Genomic DNA, 27,423 nt, shown 5'->3' on the forward strand with positions numbered 1-27,423 from the left:
TGAGGCGACGAGCCGGAGGAGGTACCAGTTGGGATTCCTATTGTAGCCATATGTGAGGCCAATGTTGCATGAATTAACATACGGCAGGTCAAGTTAACATATGTACAGTGAAAAATGACTAATGACTTATTACGCTGATGTTATTTTTGGACCTTCCTCCTTGCATCCAACCTTTGAGAGCAGAACAAGTAAAAGCAGTTTATGCCTCGACTGTCCTGGTTCCCTGGGAAGCGGGAGCAGAGTGAAGCCATATGCTCAGCCCAGAGAGGCAAGCTGGGGGACAGTCAGCATGGGGCGCTGCCGGCCGGCCACAGTAGTCAGCCCACGGGCAGGGGTGCCCGGCCCTGCTACCCCCACCTCCAGACACAGAGGCGGATGACAGATGTTCCCTTCCCCATCCCACAGGCGACATTTAGCGCCCTCTGTGCCACGAAATGCTGGGATGGCTGCAGGGGCACCAAAATTAGATTGGCAGGATGTGAAAAGAGTCAACTTTTTTGTTTAATGCCATCAATTTGTGATGGAGGAGACAGGTATTAGCTCGGGGACTTCAGTGGTCCCTGCTAGCTATTAGTTTCATCCACAGCTGCACCAAACCCTGGATTATGAATCTGCCAAGGCAGTCATTCATCAGTTTCACAGGCCAACCCGGCACACATTCCAACAACAACAGAAATGGGGCAGCTCATCACACCGACTTCAGCACCGCACGGCTAAAATCCCGGTTATCAGTAGAAATAAATTTCATCATGTGTGTAGGACGAGGCGATGAAACAGAGTATAAATTACCCAGGTTCAAGCATGCTGACGGGCCGGGGTGTGGAGCCCCGGCTGCCCTGTGCTGGGGGGCACTTCCTCTTTCTCAGCTGCCAAACAGGAAGGCTTTCAGAGTTGGCTGGGAGCCATGGAATTACCTGTGGAAACAGATTGCGGAGGTCAAGCCCAGGGTCGATGTGTCAGCCGGCCAGAGCCAGAGCCCTCACATCCAACACCACGGGTTGTTTTCTTAACACTTTTTTCTTCCCTTCCAGGATATGTAGCGGCAGAGGCCAAAGTCTATAAATTTCTGAGTCTGCCCCGAGCTCATTGTCCCCGTTTCCGTGGTTTTGATGACCACTCTCTGCCGCCGGGAATTCTCTTTGAGGGGATTGCGAGTTTGGGCACCAGGTCTTGTTTACTCTTCTCCGTTCTGGACCCAGGGAAAAATGAAGCTTTGCTCCCTCCCTCCTTGGAAAGACCTCAGCTCCAGGTTCTCATTGAGTGGGATGGGAAGTTGCTAGTAAGACTTTTTCTGTAGACATATTGGGTCTGAGGTAGACAAGTTGACAAACTCTAAAACCCACAGAGCACCTGGGAAAAATTAACCCCTGGCCTTGATAACTGGGGGCCTCTTGGCTGGTTGTGTGCTTGGAGACTCACTTCTGTTTGAGATGGTCTCTAAGCCTCCACTTAGAGTGTGAGATGACAAAGCACCAATGGGAAATGTCGAAGGAGGAAAAAGCTGGCAGAGCCCAGGAAGCTTCCTTACCTGAATTCTCAATACATCCCAAGGCAAGCTGGGGAGAGTCACTGTTAGCCCCTCAACAATGGATGTTCATGCCTGTGTGCATGTGCTTGTGTGTACACTCAGACTGGATTTAAGCCAGCCCCATGAAATTCCTTAACAACAATTGTAGCGGTGATGATAAGTAATAAAAAGCTCAACTCTCATGCCCCCTTCAGTCAGCATAACACTCTACCTGCCTCACCATTGCCTAGTGACTGCATCTGTTCAAGTCCAGAAAGTGGCAGTTGGATATGAAGTTGCAGTCCATTAAAATCAATGAACGATAAAGTGAGTAGTTCAACTTTGACTTGGGGAATGAATCTGCTGTTTACTGGGTTGTAGCCCCTTGCTACGAATGGGCAGCCCCCTCTGGCTTGCCTGGGTGGGCATCACTCAGAAGGCTGGGTGGGGAGGTGGGTAGTGCTGACCCAGGTAGTGTGACATTGGGTTGATTTTGAGCTAACTCCAAACTCAGTTCTGAGGTGCTAATGATGTCACGTAGGTGCCTGTCGGGAATATATAAAATGAGAGTAAAGTTCTGTCTGCTTTGGTCCTCCTTCTCCCGTAATTACAGCAGCTGCCACTCATCCAGGTCCAGAGCCTGAGTGGCCGAGAGTCACCCGAGTCACCCGACCATTAAGGTCTAGTCATGTCAGGGAGCATATGACAAAATGACAGCTTGTCATATTGGCTTCATCAATGCTTCCGAACTCTCCAAGTGTAGGTCCAATTCTACAGCATGTCTCGGCATACAGCCTGGGCTGGAGGGAAGCAGCAGAAACTGGATTCTAGATAGATGCTGACTTTGTTTCCCCCCTGTAATTATGACAAAGTGTCTCATTGTCTACCTAATAACAATATGACCATCTAGCACCAAATATGCAATTTATTAAAAACCAATCTAAGAGTCCTGGCACTATGGAAAGGGGCTGGACCCCACCAGAGTGATTCCCATTTATCATCAACTGCCCCATCATCTAGTGACTCTGAGGAAAAAACGCAAACTTTCAAATAAATGTCAGACCAGACACACAGGCACATGTCGAACATATCTGCATACATGCATGCATATCCAAGCAGACACATGCCGAAGATATCCAGAGACAAGCCACAAAAGTGGCTTTGCAACTCAGGATGGCACTTGGGGTGTACAGAGAGGACTGCCTCTCTTGTGTTTTGTACTACATGGACCACAAATGCTTTTCTGGGATTTCCTGAACTTTCTAAAGTTGAACTTGTATATATCCTTCAGAGTTCAGAAAATATTAGACAAGATCATACAGAGCATTGAAAGCTGATGGTCCATGCTGGGTGAGAAGACCCGCAGGAAGGACCGAGTGTAGCCTGATCCAAGCATCTGCTACTGTGACTGTGGTCACCAGACTCTATCCCTGGAAGGCCTCATCTTCCTGACTCCCTTCTTCTCCCTGGTTGTTGGGAAGTTTTCCCAAGTTGGCATCCTGAGTAAGGAGGCAGACTCCTAGGCACCAGAGCCCAGACTGGCAGAGAGGAGAGATAAGTTGATTCAGTATTTCCTCTTTAGAGAGCAGACAGACTTTGGGGTGGCTCAAGGAGGAGAGTGGAAGAGGTCCAGCGGGGCCCAAGAGCCTCATTAATGGTCCAACTCAGCACTCCCTATATCAGAGGAAGGCTGGCCTACAGCATCTTCAGAGAGGCTGGCCTAGAAATCTGGCCTTGAAAGCAGGAGGGGAAAGCTGGAGTGTGTTGGGAAGTGAGAAGACTGGCCACCAGGCAGACATCTGAAGAAGGCAGGACGTCCCAGGCCCATGGATAGAGGCATGGTACAAGGATAAGCAGCCACCCTTCACTAATACATTATGTGTGTTCGTGTCCCCTGGAGTGTTGGAGAGTGTTTCCTCTCCTGCACTACAGCAGACCCCACCCCTAGGCCCCTCATGTTCTCACCTTGCCCTGGTGTGGAGCATTTGTCACAGTTTGAGAACCCGCACTGGCAGCTATCATCCCTGGAGTTCAAGCTATCCACAAAGGTCCCCTCTCATGCCTCCATCCTATGGGCTGTCACCAGTTAGAGTGACAGACAGGGCAGCTCCGATACCCTTCCCATCCATCCATTACCCATCCCTACCCCAACCCTCAGGCCCAGCAAGCACCAATAACAGCTGATTTGCTGAAGTGCCGTCTGGTAAGTGCCATGTCGAAAGGACATTCTGAGGCTGTCTCAACCCCATAACAACCCAGGAGGAAGTGATTATTACCGCTATCATTTCAGAACGAGGATCAAGGCTCAGAGAGTGTGTGGCTTGCCTGAGGTCACACAGCTGGCAGAGGGGTGAAATGACTGGGCCATCTGGCCCTGAGTCCTGGCTCTTTGCTGCAAGGCAGATATATCCAACTGTGCCGCCTTTCTGAGCATGAGGCTGCCATTCACTGCTGATTGGTGCCTCCAGAGATGGGAGGTTCTGGATTTAAAGAAACCAGCTCCCCACGAGGTAGGTGAAAACACTAAGGTTGACGGCCATCACCAAAAGCTGCTTGCAGGACATAGAGCAGACACTGGAATGTCAGCGGCCACTAGGTGAGCCCATTCTGTGCCCAACTCTTCCTAGCATGTGAGATAAATTGGTCTCTGATATTCTCAGAACAACCTTGAAATACTGTGACTAGTTACAGACACTTATCTCAATGGGCACCTAACTCTCCCTGTATTCTACCATCTCGCCACTGTGAGAATGGATTACATGGGACTTACCTCAGGCATAACCCTTTGACCTGCAGGTTGCAATGGGTATTTCCATTTGATAATAATGCTTAGGTTAAATTCCCTCTGTGGCACTACTGGGAAGCAGAGGGACCTTTAAGAGATAAAACACTCATTGGAAGCATGACCTAGAGGAAATATTGAGACCCCATCCAAGTGTTCATTTTTTTTGGGGGGGGGAGCTGAGGACTGAACCCAGGGCCTTGTGCTTGCTAGGCAAGTGCTCTACCACTGAGCTAAATCCCCAACCAAGTGTTCATTTTTTGCCCACCTCCCTTCTGTGTAAAACGTGGCTATATACCACCACTCTTGGACACCACCACAAGTTGCCTTTCCACAGTATCAAAATCATCAGGGCCAACAGCTGTAGGCTACAAGCTACAAAGTCTTAAGCCAAAATAAACCTTCGTCCTCCTAAAGTGGGTTGTTTTAGATTGCAGTCATGCAGCCATGGGAAGATCAGCAACACACTTGTCTTTTCTCTATATGTGATTCTGAAACTCCTACATGTATAAAACTTGTGGGCTACTCATAGGACTTGCTGATTCATCTCTGCAGCAAAACATCACTCGTGTCTGGGAGACGGTCCCTTCCAGAGCTTCCACACCAATCCTAGTGAGGATGGTTGGTCAGCCACATAGTGTCAGGGGGAGAGGTCCAAGTGGGCTAGAACCAAGAAAAGAAAGGACATCTCTGCCTCCCTCTGCCTCTTTTCTGACCTTAGGCTGTCCCACCCTGTGTGTCCCAGAAGCCTCTGGTAGTTATGGCAAATGAGGAGGTTTATGAAAAGTGGGGGTGTGGTAGTTAGGCAGTATCAACACACTAAGCTTCAAAAGGAGCTCATCCATTGCTCTTGTGGAACTTAGCCTACAAGAGCTCACAGGCTTTCACCAGGATGAAGTAAAAAAGAGAATCAAGGAATGTGGGCATGGGTGGGTGTCCACCAGGGTATCTTTGTGGCCTTAGAACTCTACTTTGGGTTTTTTTTCTTTTTCTTTTCTTTTTTTTTTTTTTTTGGATAACAATGAAGGGTTTACAACAGCTGTTCTCAACCTATGGGTCATGACCCCTTTGGAGGTCACATATCAGGTAGCCTGCATATCAGATATTTATATTTCAATTCATAACAGCAGCAAAATTATAGTTATGGAGTAGCAAAAAGATAATTTCATAGTTGAGGGTACCACAATATGAAGAACTGTTAAACAAAGGGTCAAAGCACCAGGAAGGTTGAAAACCACAGGTCTATAGGATATCCTGATAGTGGGTTTCTTCTCTTATGACAAAGGGCCTCCACAAGCATCTGTCTTTGTGTAAGCCAGGTCCTCCCCCAAATGGGAGCTCCTGCCCTCTGCCTGAACAAGCACTGAGCAGTGCCCACAGTTGCTTGAGGCTGCTTCTCTATCAACCCTGGGGTCAAAGCTGCCACGGACTTATTTGTAAGACCTTTTAGCCGTCACGATTCTTGGTCAGGAATTAACCTCTCTTGTGAGACCAATCAATTTTTGTCCCCTCATTTGGCCCCCACCCAGTCTGGTCATCTCACCCCACCCTGCCCTCTCTAAAGCGCTTCCAATTTGAAATCAGACACATTGATTGAATGCCCTAGGGTTGGACTCCTCTGGAATCAGGAGATATGCTTGCCATGATCCTCCTCTCTGTGCTCTTTCCTGTGGTGATGACCGTCTCAGGGTGAGGGTCACTGCAGTCCCATGAAGACAGTAGCTGTTCTCCAAAACATGGGCAGTTGACATTCAGAGCACCTGTCCCAACTGTTCAGGCTGGCCGGGGACAGATGAGTGGGAATTTACTCAGGAAGGTAACCAGTCAAGTGGGAGGCAGGGACAGTTGGCTCCGAAAGCCATGCCATCTCTTTCCAGCATGGTGTAGGTAGAGAAAGAAGCAAATGGGTGGCTTTGTGTCTACATATACCCGGTGACTCTTGGTTCATACAGCATAGACTACTGAGATAACTAAATAAATGAAGAGAACAGGTGAATTGAAAGCATTTTGTGTGGTTCCGGGGCTCATAGAACATCAAGGCAAGGACTTTGTCCCATATGAAGTAGGTACTTCTCCAACAGCTGTTAGAATCCCTTGAGACAGTGCAGAGGATAGAGAAAATTAGGTTTTTAGCAGAGGATAGACAATTGTGGAGAGTTCCTGATGCAGTCAGCAGAGGTCACCAAGATCACCCAGAGTGGCTACCATATTGTTTCATCCATGGATTGCTCTAGGGAACCCTGGGGTACACAACGAAGGTTCCAAGTCTGATATTTTCTTTTTCAACTCACAGGTTCCAGGTTCTACAGCTGCCAAATTCTTCCTATAACAACCTCCCACCGACTGATGAATCTCTTCTCTATTTCTATCCGAAGACACTGAGCAAAGACAGACAATGCCAACGGGCTCACACTGAAAACATTCCATTTGCTCACTGGGCCTCAGGGCTCAGCTGACATAAAGTGCACTGAACACCCATGTGGCCCAAATGGTTACTAAAGTCATGCAAAACTGAGATGACCTGGGCAGTTCCATCCTCTGTTTGCTTATCTGTGCCATGAAGTTCCTGTTACCATTGCCTCCCTAGAACCACTGTGATGGCTGATTCGGGACTTCAGAGCTCTCAAAGGGTGCCTGGTTAAAAATAGACTTACAGATACAAGATGGATAGCTTTCTGGTTTAAGTATGTCCCATAGATTGCTTGGGGGCACACTTACACCAGCAAACAGCATTTGTCATGTATCTGAATTCTGAGTATAACTTGGCATCCTGAGTTGTTATTTGCTAACACGGGCAACCCTTGTCACCCAGCATGCAGGAATCCACACAGTGACTGCTTAGGAACACAGCCAGTGACTGTTGTTAACATAGCATAGAAACGTGGTTGCTTGCAGGTCAGCATCTCCTTTTGGGCTCTGAGGTTCTTGAGGGAAAAAGGGATTCGCTTACCCATTCCTAGTTGCTATGACAGAGTAGCACAGCCTGGGTGGTGACAAACAATAGGTATTTATTTGGCTCATGGTCTGGGGGCAAGAAGGTGCGAGAGCATGCATGCTGTGAGTATCTGGTAGGGGATACAGTGTGGAGAGTTTTGTTTTGTTTTGTCTTTTTCCAAGAAAGGTATCTTGCTGCGTGCAGCACCTCATTCAAATGTATCTGGAGTCTTAGAAGCCCCACCTCCATCCTCCTACAATTGGGCCTTGAACGATCCTTTGGAGTTCTATCAACAGCAGGGGAGCCCAGCTACTCGTGTGCCCTTGACTAAGAAATGATCAGCCTTAATCTCCTTTATCTTTTGGGAAGTCCATCCTTCCATGAACACATGGAGTGGTGACAGAGGAAGGGGACACCCACTGAGCCAACCAGATGACCCAAGTCAACCTGGTCAATCATTCTGGTGAGCAATCACCCTCCTGTCCTTGTGTTGAGTCTTAATGAGGACAAAAGGAAAGGGCTACACATGAGATGAACAGAAAGTTGGCTTACTGTTTCTGTCGGGGGTTTATTCCTGAGGTACTTAATCTACTCCTCATATAATAGTATTAATCCATTCCTGAGGGTAGATCTCTCATACCCCATCCCCTCTTAAAGCTTCCATCTCTATTTCATAAGGTGTGAAGGGCTACCAACCTCGGCAGAGAGCTCCCTCTCTACCAACCTCAGCAGAGAGCTCCCTCTCTACCAACCTCAGCAGAGAGCTCCCTCTCTACCAACCTCAGCAGAGAGCTACCTCTCTCATGTCCATCACTGACTTCTTACTACCAGGTCAATTCTGAACATACACTGAATAAGATGGCTGACTTGAATTCTTTGCTTATTATGAGGATAATGACTAGTGTATGCATATGAACCACAGTCAGTATAAGTGCGCCTTCCCTCAGCCGTCTGCTTTTTCAGGCAATCCAAGGTGATTCAGTTGAAAATGTGTTAGTGCAGCACATACTTGCAGTCTTCTTCCCACCTCCTGGACATTTTATAACAACAAGGAGAGAACTGTGTTGGAGACAGACTCTTCCCTTCCCCCTTGGTAAGTCACACAGCAGGTACACTGGTGTGATGAAGAGAGGGTGTCATCCTTCTGCAGCAATGACAGAAGAATAAGATTTATCTTGTGACTTTGCCTAAGTCCCTGGCCACAAAATGCTCAACAGAGGCGAGAAGAACCAGAAAATCAAACTAGCCAGGAATAAAGATGGTATATTGCTCTCCTAAGGCTGCCATAACAAATTAGCACGCGCACTTAACAAATTAGACACACACACACACACGTGGCTTAATACAACAGAAAGTTAGGCCCATGGTTTTCAAGGCCAGATATGCAAAGTTAGAGCAGCAACAGATTATGCTCTCTCCAAACTGGGCAAGAACCATTCTGTCTCTTCTAGGTCATGGGTTATGTTGGCCTTGGTTTCTATACCCCATAGCCTTCCCCCGCCCCCTCTCTCTCTCTTCTCTCCTCTCTCAACTTTTTTAATTTTAAAAAGTATTGTTTGTGAGTTTCACATCATGTACCCAGTCTCATTCATCTCCCCATCCCCTCATATCTACCATTTGCCCTTGCAACAACCTCCCCCACAAAATCTCACACACACACACACACACACACACACACACACACACACACACACCAATAAGGCATTGAAAAGCATTTCATCATGGAAGCTGCAATGTGTCACAATGTGTCCCACAGTGCATCCCTCTGTCCACACATCTTCACTTGTAAATGTTCATTGCAATGAGTCTTTGGACCAGCTCAAGATCTCTGGCTTCTGTGACTCCATAAATATATTGGCTCCTCACTGGGACTCCTCCTGGTTATCCTGTCATTGCCTGTGTCATGGAGATTCTGCAGCTTTGGAGCAGCAGTACTGGCACTTTCACATGCTCCAACCATTCATAGATGACATAGATTTTGGTGTGCACAAACTAAAAGTCTCAGTCCGAGCTGGTCAGCCTTGGAGAGCTCTCCATCACTACTCTGATAGGCCGCTCAATGCAGCCATCTGCAGGAAACGGGGTCAGCTCTCCTGTTCCCATGCACTTGGAGGCCATACACAATGCCTCCAGAGCTAGCTCCACTGTGTGGTCCAGTCAAGGTTTGGGGCCCACTCTCCCAAGTGCTGCCATCTGTGAGGGGCTGGGCCAGCTCTCCTGTTCTCACACCCTGGCGGCTGGCTTCCCTGTGCCTTCATCATCAGGGCCAACTCCACTGTATTGTCCCGGAGAGGTGTGGGGCCAGTTTCTTGAGTGCTATAGCCAGTGAGGGAAGAACATCACCCTCACACCTATTCTACCTCATGTTTTGTACATTTCCTAAGGAGACATTGTCACTGGGTTCATGGCCAATCCACATAATATAAAATGGCCTCTTCTCATGAGCTCTATTAGTGTATATCTACAAGGACCTTACTTTCTAAACGGGTGACACTTAACAGCTGATGGGATCTGGAATGTATTCATATCTTTTGAAATTAGTACTTGTGCTCCCTCAGGGAAGTGAGTTGAACTGAGGCTGTCTGGGAAAGGGCATGCATGGGGAGTCTGCTTGATGACACTAAGAAGTGCATTTTGGGGGTACAGGCCTTACAGAGCTATAGACAGTTTGAGATCCTGGGGTGACTTCCTAGGAGTTGTTTTCAAAGGAATGAGCTGTATTACTTTGCCAGGAAGTTGGGGGGGCAGCCAGAGAGAGGCTGGAAGGGGCTCCTTACAAGTCATCTTCCTCAGCTTTGGACCTTGTATCAGTGCTGACACTTAAATGCCCCCCTATAGGTCCCTCCCACTGAAGACAGGTCATCCTTCCCATCTATCTAAAGTTTATGGGAGGGCACAGGCCACTTCTATTTCCTACTGGCTATCCCCAGGCGGCTGAACAGTTAAATGGAGGAATAAATGTCTGAGCAGCCACTGAGCTGCTAGCACAGTGTCTTCCCTTACAGGACTGGTCACTACACAGAGCAAACATGTGAGCCAAATGTCTGAAACAACTAGAATGTGTGTGGAGAGAAAAGTGGATGCCAATTCTCTGGGAACATTGAGGGGACAACAAAATGTGGCACATTATTAACATGTTAGCTAGACAAGGTTCCATCTACTTAAGATATAAGACCTGTCCATGGAGATAGCTGATGTGGCCTCCTTGGCTCAAGTCAGCCCTTTCTGGCTCCAAGAGTCTAAGTATCAGTGCATGGGCTGGGCAGAAGGGTTCTTCTATGTGTGCCCCCTTCTGAGTTCCTGGGAAGTTGCCTGTTTCCTCGGCTCTGATGGCTCGTGTTATGTCAGAGCATGACTCTTATCAGAATAGGCTTCACCGGGACACAGCAGTGCTAGTTGGATATGGTTGAGGGCCCAGGAAGGGAAACTAGGACATCTACAAAGCTGATGACCACCCAAGAATATGATCAGTTAGATGCTAAGGTAGGACTTCTCCATGTTTCCCTCCTTCTCTGTGATAGTATAGAATTCATGCAACCCTTACTTTCCTTATTGAATCAAGTGTTACATCTGCCTCTAAAGGGGCCAGGAATATAGCAGAACCTGTTTTGCTATAACCTGAAGTTGCAGAAGGAAAAAGATGCTATTCCTGTTGGGTCCTCCCACAAGAAAGAAACAGGTTCTCCATGTTACCTTTATCCAGGAAAACACAAGCAAAGTCTGCTTGTTCAGACACAGCCACTGAGACCAGTTCACACTGCAGTTGCCACTGCAAACAATTTTCTGTTCAGAACTCTCAGAAGCTGATGCCTAGGATTAATTTTTAAGAGTAAAACCAGTTGTTGGGCGTATTCGTGGAAGGATGACTGAGCATAGAGTTAATCCTTCTACCCATAGACCTGACAGTGGATGGTTCATTGACAGACATGACTGCGAACAGTGCATATTATGTACACAGATATGGTATGTGCGCCTGTGTGTAAATCGGACTTATGTAATGGTATATGTACACAGATGACACATATGTACATTCATGTGCATAACCAAATGCTACTGTGCACATGTGGCTATTTATGTGCCTTAACTTACACATGTCACACAGTGCTGTGGTAGTTTGAATGAGAATGATCTCCACAGACTCATGTGTTCACATGTTTAATACCCAGTCAGTGGAACTTTGGGGGAAAGATTAGGAGGCTTGGCTTTGTTGAAGGAGGTGTGTCACTGGGGTGGGCTTTGAGTTTTAAAAATTCCATGCCCTTCGAAGTTAAGCACCTTCTAATGGTTGCATCAACATATTAGGTCTCAGCTGTTGGTACAGTGCCATGCCTGACTTCCTACTGCCAGGCTTTCTACCATGATGGTCATGGACTAACTTGAAACTGTAAGCCCACCCCCAGTACCAATAAACTTTTTCTTTTATAAGTTGCCATGGTCACAGTGTCTCTTCACAGCAACAGAAAAGGAACAAGAACACATACATCCATATTTTATCATGTGTGTGTCACTTTACGTGCATGTGTTATGTGAGATTTTTGTCTGTTTGTCTACATACATGGGATTCACATATGTGCCTGTGTGATTTTTGCAAGTGTGTGCCAATATCCATTCTTGGTATATAAATTCATGTATGATATATTATTTGGGTTTGAAGTTCACATGTAGATATATGTATGCCTGCTGCAAATACATGTACATGAGTGATTTTGTGAGTGTGTGCATGACTATTGGGTGTATGTTCATGTATACATGCATGTACATGTGCAAGTATGTACTCTCACAGTTTCATGTACCTATGTGTGGCTCAGTATATATGTTTGTGTTATAAGCATGACACATAATATTTACATGCATTTTCTGGTACATACATTTATAGCAGGAGAGTGCCATGCACAGGCTTATCGTGTGTGCATTTATGTGACTGTCGTCTGTGTTAAAGTTTTAAGACAATCAGGTTGTTTAGAGAAATATTTTAGGATACAAAGTCTTATAAGATTATAATATTTGGGGGCTGGGGATTTAGCTCAGTGGTAGAGCGCTTACCTAGGAAGCGCAAGGCCCTGGGTTCGATCCCCAGCTCCGAAAAAAAGAACCAAAAAAAAAAAAAAAAAAAAAAAGATTATAATATTTGGCTAAGGATTCCTTGCTTGGCCAGGAAGCATTTTGACACAGCTCAGAGGTGAGGACTCATGGAGCTAGTGGCATGGGTGTACAAACTATCCCAAGATCTCTGCAGATCCCTAGTCTATTAGGATGAGCAGGACACCTGCCGAAGGGAAGCTCATGATTATTGCCCTGGGGCTGAGCAAAAGAAGAATCTTCCTTCAAGCCCTAAGAAGTTGGCTTGCAATAACCATCCAAAGGCTAGGAGGATATGAAGAGAGATCTTTCCTCAAAGGAATTACAATCATTTGATCACAGTGATGGTGACATTGTCAGCTAGATGAGTTCAGAGGCAACAGTTTCTAAATTTCACCTGCTCCAACTGAAAGCCTTAATTTCATCAGAGCTCAAATTCCTCCTGGCTAAAATACCTCAGACCTTGAAGGCCCTGTGGTATGTTCTTGTAATATTGCAGGCAGAAAGGTTGGGGTCCTGTGCAGCTGACTGCTGTCCTGTTTGTATGTCTCCTGTGTTAACAAAGGAGTTTCCAACGGGTATCATGTCTCTGCTATGACCTCTAACATTGACTGATTAGTCATAGACCCTGTCAGCCAGGGAAAGGAGGCTTTCAGAGCAGAAGCTGCCCAGAGGCCTGCATGGAAGGTGCGGCTGGAAAGGTAGGGGTAAAAGCCAACAGCAGTGAGGCATGGAGCTGCCGCCAGAGAATGTTAGCCAGAAGCACCCAATATATGGCTCCCACACTCTGCACTATGTCAGCCCAGAGGATAGGAAACTACTTATCTTCTTTGTCTCCAACAAGGGCAACCCCTAGTCTGTGGGCAACCTCTGAGAAGACACCCAATGCTGTTCTAGACTCTTAGACTACAAGGAGATAGTGGTGAAGGTAACAATATTGAAGAAAGATGGCAGTGGTGGTCCTCTGGGGTGCTGTGAGACCCTCGGCAGTGTAGGCAACACTTGTAATCAGAAAGGTTCTATAATCACAGGCATCCTTCGCAACACCATAAATCTGCTCACCCATCTGCCCAAAACGCCAAATATGTGCTTGAGTACCTGAGACAAGCCTGCTTCCCAGTGATTATGCTGTTTACATGTCCTCCCACAGTTTTTCCAAACCCTATTCTCAGGTAGGCTCTGAAAAGGAAAGGAAATCTATCAGCAAGCCCCGTTTCTACCTGCTTCCTAAAACCTCCTTAACACGGCTAAGCTAAATATATATTTCTAAATACATTTAACTATGCGGCCATAGATTGTCCTTAGCCACAGTACTAGTACTTTGGCAATGCAACAAGAAGGAAAGACAAGTAGAAGAGGTGGCCTTTGAGTTTCCCCAGTGCTACAGAAAACATCTGTGCAGAGCAGGCCTGCAAGGGACATTTGCTGGATTGGGACACTGCCTTTGGGATATGGACAGAGGGAAAGATGAACAAAAGCCTTCAACCCAGCTCTTCCTCGTCTCAATTCATCAAATTTGATTTCTGATCCTTTGCTGGGCCATGACCTAAGGTGGCTTAGGAACTCTACTGTGTGGTGATGTGATGTTCTAGGCAGAGTGGGAGCCTGAGTACCCATGCCACCAATCTCTTTCTTCAAGAGACATCCAACATTCCTCTCTGCTTCCTCTGCTTTATTGGACCATACTGCTCCAAGTTTGGTGTCTTCAACACCAGGAAGTCTCTTCAGACTCTCAGTCTCTCAGTGGGTCTATACACACACACACACACACACACACACACACACACACACAAGCATATTGGGTAGGTGGATGGAGGAGGAAGTTGTACAGGAAGAGGGAGAGGGAAAGGAAGAAGGAGAGAGAGGAGGAGGGGGAGAGGAAGAGGAGAGGGAGAGGGCAAGAATAAAGCCAGCTGAGCAGAAGCAACAGTGGCTTATTATGGGATATTACTTCTGTGCTAAATCACTACAACTGACTGAGTTATCCCCAAGGCATTGGGTATCTTCCCAAGAGCTCCACACTCTGTCCTTGCTCTCCTCTCCCAGTCACTGCACCCCAAAAGAGAGACACAAACCTGGCCCTGCACTATACCTCAGGTGACTGGCTTCCTTCTATGCAGCTGCAGATAGAATAAGACTAGGCTGTTAGAAACATCCAGAGGGTTGGAACCTGGATTGCAGCCAACCAAGATGGCAGGTGTCATACTGATGGGAACTTCGGCTTGAAGTCTGAGCATGAATTTCATCCGACTATACTGGAATTTTTTTTAAGTCCAAAATATTTGCAATTAAGGTACCTCATTACCAAATTAAATAGCTATTCCTCTCACTTCACACAATAGCATGTTCCTGAGAAATTACATGAGGCGAGAATTTTTAAAAATCAAATTATATTTTTCAAAGTACTTGGAGAGCTTTCTATTTAAAAGAATCCCACAAGGAATCATCCCTTGGAATGAAGAATCTTATTGTAATGCAAATGATCGCCTCCTAATTTATCTGTTTTCCAAATTCAGATAAACTGGAGTTTATTCAGAATGGTCAAAGAGCAGGGTCTGTGGTTAATTGAATATTCATGTTAATTTGGAATCTCTGTATATACCCTGTGTTGATTACCAATTTCCACAAAACAAGACTGTAATAAAACACAATAAAATACACTTAACAACAGAACAATGCTGAGCCTAATTACTTTTTCTTTGATAATCTGAGGACACAGAGGACCAAAAGGGTACAGACCTGAGTTTTGAGAAAGAACATGGACTGTATTCTGTGGATCTGGAGCCTGACAAGAAGCCCTGGATCTTTTGTGTGTCCGTGCCTCTGTGTCTGTGTATGACCTGAGGTCAGCCTGGAGTGTCTTCCTCAGTTGTTTTCCCCTTTATATTTCGAGACAGGTTTCACATTGAACTTGGAGCTCAGCAAATCAGGCAGACTACCTGGTCAGTAAACCACAAGGAATCTCCCATCTCCGCTCTTGCTCCGCTGTTCTGGGGTTACAGGCGCCACAGTTGTTGGCCCTTTATGTAGGTTTTGGGGTACAAACTCAGACCCTCATGCTTGTACATCAATCGCTTTACCCACGGAGCTCTCTCTCCTCAGCCAGTTGATTCAATTTCTACACCAGAACCCCGCTTTTTGGCCATTCATCTTGTTTCAGAAAGGAAATAAACACTAGGCTAGAGAGTGTCCTGGCGGATTCACTCTTTGTTTTTGCCTCATTTCTGAACCAAGCCAAAGCCTCCACTGGTCTGTTTCAGAAAGCCAAAATCAGAGACAGGAGCAAGAGCTAGCCGGTCTCTGCTCATTACCCGATGGCGTAGGAAAGGCCAGTGTCTGCTCCAGGAAGAGATGGTGATCTTGATGTCATATAAGGATGAAGGAAATGGTTCCTTATAAAAGCAAAGTGCATTGGACCCCTCCCTACTCCAAAGCCACGTCTTAACCTCTTTGCTTCCCAGATACCTTTCTATATGTGCTGCAGGGATGAACTTGTTAAGTCCACTCTAGCCTAGGTTCCAGATGCTTTAAAATCCACTCACTCCCTGCTTCTAAGCAACTGCTTTTTTCCAAGAACTCCATCCATTCCTATTTAAACAAATAAGGTTGCCTACCTTTGCCATTTGCAATTCAACGGGCCCCCTAAATTAATTTCCCCAAAAGTAATTCAAATAAAAGCTTGGTTGCCACTTCTCTTTTCTGAGCCCCAAGATTGAACAAGGCATCTGAATAAAAATGTCTGTTACAGCCTTCTTTAATATTTAAGCATGACGTTCATTGATTTGTTTCTTGTTTTCTGCAAACCTTGACAACATGATAAAATAAATCATAAGAACAAAATATAGTGGTAACATCTTTTATGGACTTCACATAGCCATCAATCTCAAGCTGGTAGTGAATTATCAACACAACAAAAAGATCTATGTTTTAAGAGCTCCGGCAGCATGCTAGCTGGGGGTTTTTCTGAAGCAAACTCCAGGCGAGTGACTGATAAGCTTCGTTATTGTTTTCGGAGAGTCTTGGTTTATGGGGTGTGCGGAGGGGTTGCATATGTGTTTCGGAAGCAAAGGTTTGATCAATTCTAAGTAGACATCTACTAAAATATAAAAAATATAACAAGCCTTCCTGCCGAGAGCCGTCGCATAGCTGCCACCCTGTGTCAGCATGACAAGCCTCACAGTGTGCTTCTGATTCTATTTAATATGGAATTAACCTTTCTTAATGTGATAGACTCTGCATGGAAGATGGAGCCAACTAGGTATTTGCACGTATTCTCCTGTTTCATTTGTGGGTTGATATTTGGCTGCGGCATTGTAAATACAAGAAGGGGACGAGCCGAGCCGCGAGTTGTCAGATACGCTCAATCCTTAAGTAGACTGCAGGCAAAACAAAACAAAACAGAAACGAAAACACTGTGAAATGCTACAGGGTTCCAAAGGTGTCCCCCAGGAGGTGTCCTGCCGTGGTGATGAACTAGACAGAATTCAGAGCAAGGAAACATAGTCTGAAGTCTGTCATCTGAATATCACACACTCGTTCTGCAAACAGCTGTCTCTCTGTACCATTTCTTCATTTCTACCATTTCTACAGAAGAGAGATCTTCAGAGTTCATCCAGCTATGGCTGAGGCCTCCTCTCTCCCCATTAGACCTCCTCAGATTGCAAGACCTTGGAACCAGTGTGTGCTCCAAGGCTCTCCCGTTCTTTTGAGGTTACATTCACACGATCCAAATATTTCCTTTTTAAAAATGCCAGGTTTTCTTCTGGGTGATTGGTGACCCTCCACGGGGTCTAGACCTTTAAGGAAAGCCACCAGCCGAGATATGTCAGCAGCAGCAAATCCAATAGAACAAACAGCACCAGGGATTATGACTGAAGGTCACCCAAACCATGATCCACACTTCCTCCCAGCGTGTCATCTCCACTTGAGGCAAGGCAAAAGAATCATCCAGAAATCTGGGCCTGTGTTCCAGAGCACATGGCTGCCTGAGGTAGAGAGGGGCAGGAATGGTGACCTCTGCCTGGAAAAGGGTTCTTTAAAGGTCTGGATAAGGGAGATTTTTATCTGGATTTTTTTTTATTGCAGAGGTAAATATTAAGATGTTACGGGGAAGGGAGGTTATCTCACCTGTTGTTGAGGTGAGATGTGTTGGCTTCTTGAAAACCTTCCCGGAGCCTTGCACTTTGTAAATATCCCCTCTCCCCTCACAACTTGGTGAAATAAGATACACTAAAGCCAACACAGCAGCAGGTGCCTGGGTCTGCCTTCACAGGCATTTGTCTCTCTTTTGAGGAGTTTAGGCCCCCATTTTTCCTCTCACCCTTCCAGCTTCTCCCCAAGATTAACCCTCCCAGGCAGGCCACCTTCACCACCCATTTAAATAAACATCATACAAACTCTCCCCGTCTTTCCACTGCTGTAACTCATGGCATTTCTTTCTTTCTTCTCTTTCATTATTCTAGCCAATTAAAGTCACTGTGGTTTTCTTTACTCGGCCTAAGAGAAACACCTTCAGTATTATTGCTTGTTTGACATTTTGGTTTTCCATTTGTTAAATTTTATTAGCAATATTGGAAACGTGAATTACTGTATCTCAGAGGCCACACCGCTCGGTGGAGGAGCCCGGGTGCTGGCAGTGCCACGATATACATTCACTATAAACCCGTCAGCGTCTGAGTCAGTAAGAGCTGCCCAGCCGCCACAGGCTTCACAAGCCAGGGAGAAATCAGGACTGGTGAAGGAGCCCCATTATGCAGCACCTGAGAGGTAGATGTCGTGTTTACACCCTTTGGGCTGCTCTTCAGCAATCTCTCATGTGTGGGACCATGAAAAATGGGGGTTGGGGATTTAGCTCAGTGGTAGAGCGCTTGCCTAGGAAGCGCAAGGCCCTGGGTTCGGTACCCAGCTTCGGGGGAAAAAAAAAAAAGAACCAAAAAAAAAAAAGGATAAGAAAAATTATATCTTTTACTATTTAAGTCCAGCCTCACTGCCCCAAATGCCACTAACCATAGGAGGAAGAGCTATGTTCAATTAGTTCATATGCCACAAATGGGTCTTTTTACCTATAACAGACTTTGTATTTTGGATGAGTCTTTAATTTCCAAATGTGACAATGGGGAAGAGCTAGAAAGACTGCGCTCACTAGCAAATGGGTGTGGCAAATGGGTGTGGCAAACTAGCCCTGACATACATAGTCACACCACATGGTAGGTTTACCTGTGTGTGCCGTGCAACCATGGATGCAGGAAAGGCTGGGTACCTGGCCTTATATCTGTCCCTAGCATCCCTGTAACACAGTCCTGATGGTTCCAAAGAGCCAATTAAACTTCCTGGGATGAAGTTTGTTTTCAGAGGACAGCTGAGATGGTGGGGTTTGTCACAGCAGAATAGTTAACAGAGCCCTGTGACTAATTTAGAGTGTTGACCCCCTCACCTACCTGTCAAGAGATAGCTGTCAGTGAGTAAAGCACCTTGTCTCCTCCAAAGAACAGACCCCATGAAGACCTGTGTTCAAGTCACACATGGTGGAAGGAGAGAACTGATTCCTGCAAGTTGTCCTCTGGTCATCTCCATACTTCATGTTGTACATGCACACATGTTCACACACAAAAATAAGTAAGCAAGTAAATACATGGAATGGAATATTGACCCCAGGCAGAGGTGCAGGTAACATTAACTATTGTCCCGTTCTGTCCTCCCTCCAAGAAGAATGTCTGGCAAACAGTGGGCACAGTAAATAGGCCACTAAATGAGTGGGCGTACTCTCACAGGATCCTAGGCTGACTCTCTGGATGAGCTCACAACATCGACTGCATTGCCAGCTTACCACCTCAGCCATAAAATGGAGACAACCTGAATGTCCAATGGTCTTGGCTTATTAAACATGTGGTATGCACACATACATATACACAAGCGCACATGGGAATCGAGCAAGCGAGACCAGACTTGGGCAGAACGGAGAGAACAGCAAAGTGCCTGGCATGTGGCTGCCTTCAGAACAAAGCCACAACTAGAACTTGGCTTTTGCATTTACCCACAATGTAGCCAACACAGTTACTCATGAACCTAGTCTTGAAGACACCTACATATCCTAGCCATCAAAGTCAGAAAAGGAAATCCAAACCTGGGTTTGGAAGAAGGCTGCGAGTCCCAGGTAATTCTTCTTGTCTTCCATGTAAACCAACATGAGGGAACTCTTCCCTGCAGAGGGTCTGTCTCTACCTGGGAAGGGAGGGGTTCTCAGAGGAAAGAGGCATTGCCAACCTGGCCTCTTGTGTCAGAATGGTGTGGTAAATTGTTTTCTTTCTGAATACTAATATATGATTCTTGCAGGGAAAGGACTGTGTGATATTTTTTTTTTGCATTTGGTGACCTGAAAATAATCGACACTACTACATCAATATTCACTTAATAAAGAAGGGGTTTGCACGGCTTGGGCTACTCGCTCTGCTTTGCCCAGGTTTTAGATATTATGCAGAGTCCAGCATGGAGGCCTTGTCAGTCATTTAATTAAGCAAAGCAAGCCTGCTACTCATTTTATTTCTGTATATGTTAATGTTAAAAAAAACTAATAGAAAACAGCAAGTAAATTGTCCCTTGAATATATTGGACACAGCAACAATTACTCTGACAGCGAAGATATAATAAAAGAGGAAATTTTAATAGTATCTTTATTCCATTTAGTCTCTTGGGCTTCTGTTTCAAAGTACTGTAGGAATTAACAATCATTTCTTCTCATTGTTTTTGATGGTCTTTTTCTATTATGCTCCTACCTGACTTAAAATAAAAAAATAATTTAAACTTACATTTTTTTTATTCAATTTTATGGTGCCCTGAGATTTACATCCCAGAGACGCGGAAGGATGGAGAATGAGGAAATAACTCAGAGCCCCCACCCTTGCTCCCCGACAGCTAGTTAAGGCCTTGCCAGTCATTAGTACAACCGAGATGGTCTTGATTCCAACTCAGAAATTCACATAATAAAAATAATTATCTTATACATCACTGTATTGACAAATATGTCGTCCCTGTGCTTTATGACTGTCTGTCATATGGTCTATCTAAACAGCTTCTATAGCTCTACTATATAAAGCAATTAACTGAGTTTATATGGGAAATTGTCTAAGGATTTCTCTGGAATGCTTGGGGAAATCTAACAAACTGAAATATTCACCAATTTATTGGCATGCTACAACACCGGAGAAGGCAGCCCATCAATACAGCTTTTGTTTGAAAACTTGGGTGTTAGGATAAAATGTGGGGATTCTGAGGCCGTGCTGAGGCTTGAATAAAGACCACTGATGCTGAGTTCTCTCGTAAAGGGTGGAGCTGCTCTCCATTGCACAAGGCACACGCTACCACAATGGGCTGAAATCGACAGTGGGGACCATTGAGTTTAGAAACAGGAGAACAGTCAGACATGGCAGTGCCTTAGCTTTAATCTCAGCACTCGGGAGGCAGAGGCAGGACGATCTCTGCATTGAGGTCAGTCGGGGCTGTATAGTGAGACCTTGTCTTGAAATAAACAAACAAATGATAAGTCAAAGAAAAGTGGGAGGGTTTTCCAGTGGGAATCATCAGAGCTGGGTCACCCCTGGATTTACACTGCATATACATTCCATGGAGATTTGTCAGGACATAGGCCTGAGGGTTGGAAACTTTCTCTATCCGTCCTCCCCAGCCCTCACCCGCACCCTGAATAGACTGAGGCCTCATAGCACAGTTTTACTCAAAGAGCACTGAGCCATTTCCCTGGGGTGGAGCCTTCTACTCCCTCCCATGTGTAATAGTTTTCCATTACAGCTTCGACTGGAAACTATGCATTTACTCTCTTGCTATCAAGGATTACAAGTACTGTCTAGCTGGGCCTGACCATGAGCTATAAGCTAGGCTTAGCAGTGGGGAGTGGAAACTTAAGGGTTCTTTAGAAAAATCTGATGGATGGTGTTTTGCTGAGGCAAACACATGAAGGACTATTTAGCTGAAGGAGACACAGAAGAAAGGCTAAGGAGGACTCCTGAAGGAGTGTCTAGCTGAAACAGACACAGAAGAAAGATGTTTTGCTAAAACAAAAACATGGAAGGACACTTGATGAAGGGTTCTTTGCTAACAACGCGCATGCATTGGTCGGCCTTACATTGTGTAGTTGAGCTGCATTTGTAGGGACTCCAGAGAGAGAAACGCACCAAAAACCTTCTGGTAGTATGCTGAAGTTTCTTGCCACTTCTGCAGACTTTGGCTGATTGGCAGAGTGATGTCAGCTGAGACAGATGCATGTGCCGAGGCAAGACATGTGGAGGATCTGTGATGTTTGGACAGAGTGTAAAAAGGACTTGAGGGACAGTGATGAATCCTGAGCTAGGCTTGCTTACAGAGCTAGCTGTACAACACTTGCTGGTCTCAAGTCTTCACTTCACTGAGAGGCACAGCCTAGGACTTTTCCTGGCATTCCTGCTGGTCCCTCCTGCTGCTGACTTGTGCAGAGGCTGAGGCCTGGCTGTCTCGCCTAGGTAGTGTCATCTCTGCTGATTCATGTTTGCTAGACCAAGTCTGCCAAACTGCACTGCCGATGTAAGCGTTTGTGAGTGGGTCGAGCTGCCGCTGCTAACCTGTAAACTGAACTGCCAATTTCCAGACAACACAGACAGAAGTTACTCCAAAGAACCCTTCTAAATATGTCTACTTCTCCCATATCCTTTCTTTTCCACTACCTCTGGTGGTTGGTAGGCTAGAAGGGAGGTTAAAGTGCTTAAGAGCCATCATTTACAATAATGTTTGAAAAAACTTACTGGTGCAGAGGTATTCTCTGGAGGTTGAGATCCCCTCCCCAAATTGCTCTGCCTTCAAGGGTTTCATTCCACATGACATTGTGAGTGCGGTCCTCACTTCCCACTGCCTCTCAGAGGGTTTCACCACCCTTAGGTCCCAGAGATTTCAGTTTCTGGCCTCCTGCCCCTTTCACAGCCTGTGGACAACCAGAATCTCACGTTCTGGGAGCCTGCACGATGGTCCAGCTCTCTGTGACAGATTTAACACGATTCACCCAGGCTTGCTCAGGAAAATCTGCCTTTAAGAACTGAAGATCAGGGTTGGGGATTTAGCTCAGCGGTAGAGCGCTTGCCTAGCAAGCGCAAGGCCCTGGGTTCGGTCCCCAGCTCCGAAAAAAAAAAAAAAGAACTGAAGATCAAGCGAGGAGGCCCCCTGGTTCCCATGCAGAATATATCGCACTCTGGGACCACCCCGTGGTCTAGGTAAGTCACCTTGATCCTTATTTCACACTGTTCTGCCTGCAGTATCTCTCATCATCCAAAGGGCAGCAGAAGGGCCAGCAATCCGCAGACCATTCTTGTGAGCAGAAACTCATCTATTGATTGTCCTCCTTCCTCATTCGAAGGAGGTTATAGCACTTAGCATCACTTTCTGCTCTTGCAGAGGACCCTGGTTTGATTCCCATCTCCCACACTGCAGCTCACAACCACTCATTAACACCAGTTCATGATGACGCAATGCACTCTTCCAGCCTCCTCTGGAAGTACACACACGACAAACAAATGTACACTCAGGCACACAGACACACAACAATAACTAAATCTATAAAAACCCTAGTTATATAGAAAATAGTTATAAGTCTCTACATTCAGAAAATTAGAATGGCAACTTTCCACCTATGAAACTTGTAACGGGTTAGATGTGACTGAAATCAGTTGCAAAACAGCTATAGGAAAATCCTAGTTCTGTACATTTCATAGAAAATTTCTAGAATCTTCCAATGAGGTTCCACTGATGGGCAAGGAGGTATATTTGCAATGTAGCTGGAGGTGGGGTTGGTAGGCAACATCTGTCACCCAAAAATAAGGGTCGGAATGGAAGGGTACCCCTACACACATACACCCCATGCTCAGCGATGGATTATTTTTGCTGGCTGAGGCCTGGGAAGCTGCAGACTGGACACCAGGAAGCAGAGAACAGTCCGTCACTCAGCTCCACTCTGGGCCCCTGCATGACTGTTGCAGGTGCAGAGCCTAGAGCTCTAGCTAAGGGGCGCTTCGTCCTAATAACTCGGCTCGCACTTGCTGGTAAGGGTGAGATTGCTTTTAATGTGTTTTAATATTCTAGTTATCGTGCAAAACCTCATCAAGGAGGAAGTTTAAGCAGCGTGCAAACAAGGCAGGCTGCTGAGGGGTGTTATGATACCTAGCACCCCATGTCAACACAACATGCCTCACGTCGTGTTTCTGATTATATTTAATAATGTGAAATTAGCCTTTCTTAGTGTAACATATTGCGCCTGCAACGCTATTTGTTTGAACTAAAAACACCCCTTCCTAGTTTTCAGTTGTAATAAAAGGACTCATATGGTGACCAACATTTTTGCTCATTTTCATCCATTTGCAAAACAGTAGGAAAACAGAGGGATTCTTCTCTGACGCCAGAGAGGGGGTATGCTGCATCCGAGTCGATTGCTTGTGGCTATGGCAGATTGCTCTAGAGGCTGACTGCTCATTGGCTACATGAGGTTTCCCACCCTGGACACCCCAACCTTGGAAGGGTTCTCGTCTACTATAGAAGTACTTGGTGGGCTTTGAGGGAGGGTGTCAGTGGCCCATCCTGAGTAGGCAAAGGGCATCTCCATAGACACCTCATGGGGAATTAATTCCCTGCTTATTCATGCCTTGTGAGTCCTTTTTCTCCTCTCCTTCTCTGTCCTCCTATGTCCCTGAGAAATAAGACCCCTGCTTGCTTTGAGAAGCTGAGATAGCAGGGCCCAATAGAAGCAGAGGTTGCAGAGGCAGAGGGTGAACAGCAGCTTTCCTGGAGTCTTTCCTTCCTATACCTGTGCTTCCATGATCTCTCGGCAAACTTTCTCAGCAGTCATAGTCCTGAGGACCAGCAATGCTTGCTTGGTTGTGTGACACAGAACACATGCAGGGGCCCATACCAAGAGTGCATTGTGTGGGTGGACCTCTAAGATGATGTGGGACTGTTACACAGAAAGTCACCTTAGGGTACTGCAGAACCTGGAGTCCACATGGGGAGACAGCTGAGCTCTGGTTTTTTAAACAATCAAGAGAAGTCAAAGCCACTCTCTTGACAAAGATGGGGGTGGGCAAGTGAGGAAGGCAGAGGGTACCTGGGGGTGAGAGAGGCATGAGAGAGGTTCCGTTAGGATGCCTGGGAATACATGTGTGTGGAGAAAGCAATCTATTCCAACATCTTTCTTCTGGAGCAGTTCTCAACCTATGGGTCATGTCCCTTAGGGGTCAAACACCCTTTCACAGGGGTCACCTAAGACCATCAGAAAATACAGAAATTTACATTACAATTCATAACAGTAGCAAAATCACAGTTATAAAGTAGCAACGAAAATAATTTTATGGTGGGGGGGCGGGGTCACCACAACATGAGGCAGCATATCAAAGGGCAGCAGCACTGGGAAGGTGGAGAACCGCTGGTCAAGTGCAATCTAGAAATGCTCAGACTATTACAAAATGTGCTCTAGGTGCCCTGCATGTCAAAGACTGGGCAAAATGCAGCTGGAAGGAACAAATACTGCATCCCAGGAAGTGCAAGAAAAATCAAGAAAACTGCCAAACACAGACACTAGACACTTTCCAAGATCAATGTTACAACCATGTGAGCCACCAGCAGTAAGCTCCTGACTCTAGAAATTCCAGGTAACCGCAGGCAAAGAATGTGACGTGAGAAAACTAAAGTGTATTCACTTCACGTGGATGTAGAAGGGACAGAGCATTTGATTCACGGGACAGTTTATTGACAATTTTCAAAAAATGGAATCACGGACTGGAGAGATGGCTCATTGGATAAAAACACTTTCTGCTTTCCAAAGGACTTGAGTTCAGCTCCCAGTACCCACACTGGGTGACTCCCAACTGCTTGTAAATCCAGATCTGGGGATCCGATGCCTTCTTCTGGCCTCTGTGGGTTCTTGGTACACAGATACCTGCCCAGACACATACACATGCACTTGTAATTTTGATAATCTGAAAAATATCAAATCAGATCCTTACATATTGCAAAAAATACATTTCGAATGGAATAACACAGTGGAGAAAAATATGCTATAAGGATGAGATTCGATATGCACGATTTTTCATGTATATTTTTATTTGAAAAATTAATAATAAACATAAAATTTCCTGAGAAGGGCTTTTCCAAGTACAAGTTCTAAATTTGGAAATACAAATATAAAACACCACAGAGTTTTTTCCAATAAAAGTGAAAACATTGCTAGGAAGAAAGATAATTAATAGCAAGAAAATGGAAACAAACTGTGGGATAATTTTGCTGAAAGTTTGACACTCATGGTTATTATCTTTGCGATAGCAAGAAGTTTCACTAACCAATTTTAAGACTTTACGTTTCTAAACAGATAAAATAGAACTCCTTTGTCAGTAAATGACTTTCAAAGAAGAATGTGAACTCTCCAAGGTATCAGTGTCCCCCTGCCCAGAATTCTCACCATGCCTCCTGGGTCTTATTCTACTGGATGCTCATGGTTCTTTCTTAGTTTTCTCTGGGTTTTGATTTTATTGCATGGCATCTTAGCTAGTATCTCTATTGCTGTGATACAATACTGGCAACCAAAAGCAACTTAAGGGGGAAAGGGTTTATCTAATTCTGCAGCTTACAGACCATCATGAGGAGAAGTCAGGGCAGGAACTCAAGACAGGAACTGATGTAGAGACCATGGACAGAGTATTGCTTACTGGCTTGCTCTCCATGACTTAATTTAATTAGCCTCTTCTAGCATCCAGGATCACCAGCCCAGGGGTGGTACTGGAACCTCCCACTACAGTTGTCGACCAAGAGAATTTCCCATAGACTTGTCCACAAGCTCATCTGATAGAGACAATTCCTTAATTGAGGCTCTCTTATCCCAGATGACTCCAATTTGTATTAAGTTGAAAGAAAAAAAATATCCGACCCAACCAGCACAATTGGAGTTTGTTTGGTTGGTTGGTTTTGAAGCATGTAGCCTAGGTTATCCTCAGACTCATAACTCCCCAGCCTCGGGCTCTAGAGTACTCTATTCTTGCCTCACTTCATAGTAACACTGCTGGGAAAGTGACAGAAGGGGTCATTCTCAAGGAAACAAAAGATGGTGATAGCCTTCTGGAGGGAAATCTGGCAACATGACTCGGAGTCATTGATGTGTGCAGTCCTTGATCCTGCAGTTCCATTTCTAGGAATTTTGAAGAAGGGAAACAAAACAAGTGCAGACAACAATGAGCTCATTGAGTTTGGCACGGTATGATTTACAGTATCAAAAGCTGAGACATTTGTCTGAATTTGGGTGGAGTGGGTAGGTAAGTAGCTGTGAGTGATTCCACTGCCTACCCCTCAGAGATACCGCAGACTCTGCAGAGGAAATTCACAGCCGGGTGCACAGCACTCGCTCCGTTCTGTCATTGGCATTGTGGTGAGGCCGCTGCTTAGACGTCCCATGAAATACCGAGGGCCATTAAGAAAAATATTGGAGAAAAGCGTGTATTCACTTGGGGAAATTTGAGATATAGTAGATGTGGAAAAAGCCTGCAACGAAACAACAATTGCAGGGAAATCCCATTTTTGAAAGGAAAAGTATACACGACTTTGTATAATAAGCATTCCGGAAGGAAATACACAAAATGTTAATAGCACTTATCTATGGGTTCTGGGAATATACAGTAATTCTTTCATTCATAATTCTCTGCATTTTCCTATTCACCTACAATGATTACATATTTCTAGGGCAATAAAAAATAAAATATTTTAACTACAAAGACTGCTTAGATACAGGGGGGACCCCTGTCACAGTAAACAGTAAGCAAGTACCCCAAGAGGTACAGAGCCCAACTTCAGTACCAAGAAATACCCATTTGTGTAGCAATGGAGTGGGGTTAGAGATTAGAACATTAAAATGGCGAGCACACTCCTCCCAGGAGCTCCTAGGAAAGTGGAGCTTTGCCCTGCACCCTGCCCCGACAGGATCCTGACCTCCTGCACCCCTGCTCCTGGGCCCCAGTCATGAGGACAGCAGATGTAAATCCAGCCGGAGGTCATGACCCCCTGCATGGCCCTACAAATCTCCAATAAAATTTCTCAAGACCACCATGCCTG

The 27,423-nt window shown here is 45.6% G+C and overlaps 1 long non-coding RNA gene across 2 annotated transcripts in view; it reads right to left on the reverse strand.

The window, feature by feature from the left end:
* The window catches only part of LOC134485188 (uncharacterized), a 154,308-nt gene that overhangs the window by 30,039 nt on the left and 96,846 nt on the right, over positions 1 to 27,423 (reverse strand). The window contains exon 3 of one of the 2 annotated variants that reach the window (XR_015647585.1): positions 790 to 914. This is a non-coding gene — a long non-coding RNA (uncharacterized LOC134485188). Of the gene's footprint in view, positions 1 to 789; positions 915 to 25,405; positions 26,857 to 27,423 lie in introns of those variants that run through there. The other variant, XR_015647584.1, reaches the window with a different exon arrangement.

Source organism: Rattus norvegicus, chromosome 1, assembly GCF_021556685.1.
Source record: "Rattus norvegicus strain SHRSP/BbbUtx chromosome 1, alternate assembly SHRSP_T2T, whole genome shotgun sequence".
Taxonomy (NCBI): Eukaryota; Metazoa; Chordata; class Mammalia; order Rodentia; family Muridae; genus Rattus; species Rattus norvegicus.